The following is a 6,000-nucleotide window of genomic DNA, read 5'->3' as shown; positions in this document are numbered from 1 at the left end:
GGTGGGTGGAGCGCCAGAGAAAACACAATCCATCTCATTTGCCTTTCAGATCCAAAACATCCACACACAGACTGCTGCCGTGAGAAAAGTTTCTCCCTGGGTCGTGAAATCCACTCTGCTCAATTCAACAAAACCTGAATCCCAGATCCCCACAGTAACAACAAAATGGCATGGAGGGTCTTCAACACTCCAAGCAGCACGGCACCACGTGTGGCACAGTCCAATCACCTAAAAACTAAGAGCATGGCTACACCAGGCCCCAAGCTCCACCCTGCTGCCTCCAACAGTTAGGACTTGAGAGGCAGCTCAGCACCACGGAGGCAGCAGAGCCTCTGGGGCCAAAGCCAAGTAGGCTCACCTCCAGGTCCTGCCTCCTACCACACCCGCAGGTGACCTACAGCAAAGCTCTCCTCTGGCATAGTGGAGCCAGGGGGAAATACTTCCCACGTTCTTTACAGGATAAGCTAGGTAACGTTAGCAAAGGGCCTGCCCAGTGCCTGGCATGTGGTAAGCACTCAGCAAACGACTGTTACCAGGAAGCAGAGATGCTGACTCTCTCTATTTTTTTAGGCCAAAGACCACATCAGATGGTTTCTACATATCCTTTTACGCTAGGCACCTTGGGAGTACTCAAAAACTACTTGGTGGGCTTCCCCGGTGGCGCAGTGGTTGAGAGTCTGCCTGCCGATGCAGGGGACATGGGTTCGTGCCCCAGTCCGGGAGGATCCCACATGCCACGGAGCGGCTGGGCCCGTGAGCCATGGCCACTGAGCCTGTGCGTCCGGAGCCTGTGCTCCGCAGAGGGAGAGGCCACGACAGTGAGAGGCCCGCGTACCGCAGAAAACAAAAAAAAAACAAAAAAAACCTACTTGGTGACTTGAACCTTGTTTAGATGTTGTAATCACAACCCATTATTCCTTCCAAATGCAGTCTGGAAAAATCCCGGAGCCCAATTAACGTGAAGAGACGGGGGGCACGGGGCAAGAACCACTCAGAGCGATTTTCCCTGTCAGGGAAGCACTTTATATTGAACAACTGTTCCATAAACCCCAAGGGTGCTCCTGGCTGAAGGCTGGAGCGCCTGCCCAGAGCTCTAAGTGGGTCCACAGAGCAACGCTCCATCTCAGAGTCAAATGGGCACCTGTCAAACATGAAATATTGCCCAGGTTATTAGCAAGCACTGAACTGCGTGCATTTCCAAACTGCTGCACAGAGGGAAACCATCAGCCAGGAAACAACTGGCCTACCACCAGGAGATGCCCTCCAATCTTGATGAACAACAGTCCCCAGCTCCCAGAACATGCTGTGCCAGTTGCAGGCCTGGACAGGAGACAGCCATCCAAGGGCCTCGAGGCACCTGAGAGCGATGACAGGGATCAGCGTTCCTGATTTTCCAGAAATACTGGTGGCTCGTGTACACAACCTGGCATACACAAACTCAGGCCAAGGGAACGGAAGTTCCCAGCAGGCCAGCCCTGCAAACATGAAAGCTACCTGCTCAACTCCACCAACCCACCTGCTGTGACAACCCATCCCTTTTCAGCGCAACGTGGCAGAGAAACAAATACCAACAAAACCAACCGTACTGGAACTTTCCTCCTTGCCCAGCAAACACAGCTCTTATATTAAGCCTGTGTTTCTCAAACTTTTAAAAGTCCATTTCCACTTTGTAAAAACACACAAACCTGACTCAGCCCTTCCCAACAGCCCCAAACGTTTCATCTTCTCCTGAATAGTGGCCCCCACCCTGGAAAAGCACTGTTTCCTTCTACAGAATGCTCCCTGCCAAGATTCAGTACTGTTTGCTTTGAAGTTTGTGTTATAAAAAACACTGACTTTTTTCTAAATCTAAAAATAATGTCTGAATATAAAATTAAACTGTGCTACTGACTTTGCTTTTCAAACTATACAACTTGTACTATCTCTAAATTTAACCACACTTCTGAAGAGGGAGTGGACATCCCTTTCCCTGACCCCCGATGGACCCCACTGCTCTAGGAACGTGGCTGAGCGGGAAGGCTGGCTGGCCCTGAAGAAAGTGTGTCCTGTATCCGAGCACCTGTGCCAGTTTAGAACCCATCCTGCTAGTACTTGCTCTGGGGACTCTTGAAGCTCGACACAGGATAAATCAAGGGACTTGCTACCAAAAAGACAAAATCAGAATATGTGGGACTGGCATGGGGTCTGATCATTCTCCCAACGTCTCCCCTGCTCCCCTCTGCCCAGTACTCCCTGAGTGGTGGTGGCACATGGACACAGCCTGAAATTATACTGGTAGGTGGACTCCCCTACCAAGTTTAATAAACTCATTGCTGGGTAGGCCGACCTCTTGTTTCTTCCTTCCAGCTGTTTATAGCACCTACCCTAGGACTTTGCCCTCAAATCAAGTTGGGGTACAGGCCTGGTATAGAACGAATTCCTGGCCTTGTTGAATATGACCAACTCAAGGTCAAAACATTCTGTGGACCCTCATGAAATGATCATTGTACTTCTGGTCCTTGTTAACTGAAAAAATATAGACAAAAACCACTATGAAAAATGAATTTCCCATCTATTAATCACAATAGCATTAATATGTATTTGAGAAACAGTTCTATGTAAGTGAATGATAAATCTCCCCTAATATACAGAAGACCTGTGGTGTGATACAGCTGCACAACTACTCATACTTACTGCATTCCCCCTAGGGGTCCTCAGTCCATAAATTAAGAAACAGATATAAACAAAGACCAAAGAATTTCTCAAACATTTAATGAGTGCCTACTCTGTGCTGACCTTAGGGACAGTATTCTCACTTTGAGCCTAGCGGGGAAGACAGGTAATAAATCAATATAATACATAATGTCACATACTAAGTGCTGTGAAGAAAACCAAAGCAAGCCGAGGCAGAGGCTATTAACTATCTAAGAGAAGGGTCAAGGAGGACCTCTCTTGAGGAGGTGACATTTAAGCAAAGACCAGAATGAAGAGTGAGCCATGCTACCATAAGCCCAGGGACCGTTACAGTAGGTACAAGGTAGAGCAAATGCAAAGGTCCTGAGACGGGTGTGACCTTGGCAAAAGGCGCCGGAGTGCCTGAAAAGGAGGAAGCGAGTGGGAGGATGAGAAGCGCTGAGGTTGGCAGCAGGAGAGGCTGACAGGCTCCGGACGCGCAGGCTCAGCGGCCATGGCTCACGGGCCCAGCCGCTCCGCGGCATGTGGGATCTTCCCAGACCAGGGCACGAACCCGCATCCTCTGCATCGGCAGGCAGACTCTCAACCACTGCGCCACCAGGGAAGGTTTTAGAGGCCAGTTAGGCTTTGGAGTTCTAAGTATGCTGGGGCGCCCTAGGAGGTTTGAGAGCAGAAGAGTGACTGCAAGGGGGCAAGCGTGGACATAGGAACACCAGGAAAGAAGCGAGAGAGGGAGGAGGCCTCCACCAAGGAGGAGGTGGAAGGAGGTAGTCAGATTAGGGATATGTTTTGGTGGAGCCACAACATAATGGCTGATCAAGCAGATGTGGGTTGTGAGAAAAGAAAGGAGTCAAGGATGACACCAAAATTTTTAGCCTGAGAAACCTGGCCAAGGTTTTAGCCTGGCCAAGTGGCAGTGCCACTTACTGAGCTGAGGAATGATTGTGGGAGCAAAGGTTTAGTGGGAGGAAAGCAAGAGTTCTGTTTTGGCCAATTACGGTTGAGATGTCAACAGCAGAGATGGTTGAACAGATCTCTTCACTTCATTCTAGTCTTTGCCACAAGATGGAATGGGACCACCCTGGGAGAGATTATTGTATAAAGAAGAGACAAGACGTATGGACTCAGACTCAAGGCACATGCATTTGAATCCTGGCTCCAATATTACCAAGGGGGGGCTCAAGCAAGCTTCCCTGAGTTCTAGATTGCTCACCCATTAAATTGGAGAACCACCATATACACAATGGCTTTGAGGATTAAAGAAGATAAATAACAGGGAGTATTGCACAAATCTTGGCAAAAGTAGAATTAGATATTTTTTCTCTAACAAAGTCTGTGACTGATACACAGTGAAACAAACAAGGAAAAAATGAATCAATTAAAACAAAACAAACCAGGTTATCCCAGTGAAGTCCCTTTACCAGTGAATCGCATGGCTCCTTTTGGAAAAGGCAGCTGGTCAAGGCCTCGGGAAGGCAGTTGGAGACCAAAGTAGCCACACTCTAGTCCAATGTGACAAAAAAGCACATGGACTTTGTTCCTACCTGGCTTCAAACTTCTGCTGTCAGGTCTTTGTGACTGTGTGACTTAGGGCAGAAAGCCTGGGAAGAATCACCCACTCAAGTTAAATACAGATGCATTTGGGGTCCAATCTTTGCATGTGGTGGGCTGAGGGGACAGGGTAGTGGACAGTACTTTAAAGTCAACTGCAGAGCACTACCTAGTGCGGGTGCCCTGCTGGGAGCTGGCGCCTCCAAGGGGAGTAAGGCCAAGGCTGTCTGGGCACCCACTCTCGAGGACCTTCCCCCGGAGAGAAAGACCCAGACTGTCACTACCCACTGATGAGAGCTGAAAGGTGCCACTGAGTGCCAACCTGGAAGGAAGTGGTGCTTAGTACATCTAAAAACACATGAACAAAGGCAGGAAGGGCGTCCAGGTAAAGATCAGCACAAGCAACGGTGTTGGATGCGTGACAAAGAGTGGTGTGCACGCTTGGGGACTGGGCAGGGGGGAGAACAGCACGCTTCACATCATGAGATTAACAAGTGAGTGGAAAAAGTGGTGAGAAATGCAGCTGGAGGGACAGGCTGGAGGCCACACCTATCACACCAGGACTTAGCTTCATCCCCAGCTGATGGGAGTCACGCCAGGGGTTTAAGCAAGAGAGAGCCACGGTTAGACTCACATTTCTGAAAGGTCACTCTGGCTGCATGAGTATGCAGAACAGGCTGAAGAGGCAAGAGCAGAAGCAGAAAAACAACTCAGGAAGTCCCGCAGCGCTGGACCATCAGGACGTGAAGAATGGGACAACGTCACCCCCCGCTGGCACCAGGAGGATCTGGCTGGGGCCCCGAATCCAACACAATTACTGTGGATCTTTCTGAGCAGCCTGTGCAAGCGGCCCTTCTGCTGAATATTATAACATCCTTTGAAGGTTTTAAGTACCTCTTCCTCGAGTGCCTCAAGGTCCCTTAATGTTTAGTACCTGACCCTTCCTGGGAGAAGCTGGGCCATGCTGCTTGTCCAAAAGCACATCCCAGGCTGAGAATTCCTACCTCTTACTCACGTTTCAAAGAAAACGCCCACATCTCTGGAGGGACATACAAGAAAGTGGTAACGGGGATCCCCTCGGAGCAGCAGGGGAAGGGTGGAAAGGACTTATACTTTTCACTCTGTATCCTTTCTGGATTTTTTGTTTGTTTGTTTTGTTTTACCATTTGTAAATCTTATCTATTAAAATATTAAAACTGAGAAAGTAAAACAAGGAGGGAAGGAGGCAAGAAAGAAAAAAAGAGAGAAAAAAAGAAAATGTCCACAAAGTCAGAGTTTCTTTGTTTCTATTCACCATAAAACCTTTCAGACATTTTCTACAAGACTTGGTGACTGAAAACTTCTCAACAGGAAAAATTTCTCATAAGGGAAATGGAAAATTATGATAATTTGCACAAAGAATGTGTCACTCGGGAAAACATGATGAGCAAAAATTCCTTAAGGGGACAAAATGGAAAATCCCCTAGAAGAGCAGCTGGTAGGTAGCCTTTTCCAGACCCAGATGAACCCCTCGGACACTTCGAAGGCACTGAAGGCCTCTCCTGGGAGAGTCACACACACTCAGGGGGCTGACTGACCCCCCACACCCGGTTAAAACCCCTGCCTTGGAATCCAGCCAAAGCTGGTTAAGTCCCTGGGGCAAGAGTACTTAAGTCTCTGCACCTCAATTCCCTTTCTGTAAAATGCAGATGACAATAAAAGTTTCCACTTCACAGAGCTGCTGCTGGCCATCATCATTCTTATATGACTACATATAAACCAATGCCAGCAACATCG

General features: G+C 48.6%; 1 protein-coding gene across 1 annotated transcript in view; it reads left to right on the top strand.

Moving 5' to 3' along the window:
* Positions 1-6,000, top strand: part of SRARP (steroid receptor associated and regulated protein) — a 31,505-nt gene that overhangs the window by 981 nt on the left and 24,524 nt on the right. The gene's annotated exons all lie outside the window — the stretch shown is intronic.

The sequence above is a fragment of the Lipotes vexillifer genome, unplaced genomic scaffold (assembly GCF_000442215.2).
Source record: "Lipotes vexillifer unplaced genomic scaffold, Lipotes_vexillifer_v1.1 scaffold496, whole genome shotgun sequence".
Taxonomy (NCBI): domain Eukaryota; kingdom Metazoa; phylum Chordata; class Mammalia; order Artiodactyla; family Lipotidae; genus Lipotes; species Lipotes vexillifer.
This window is presented reverse-complemented; position numbering and strand designations above follow the sequence as displayed.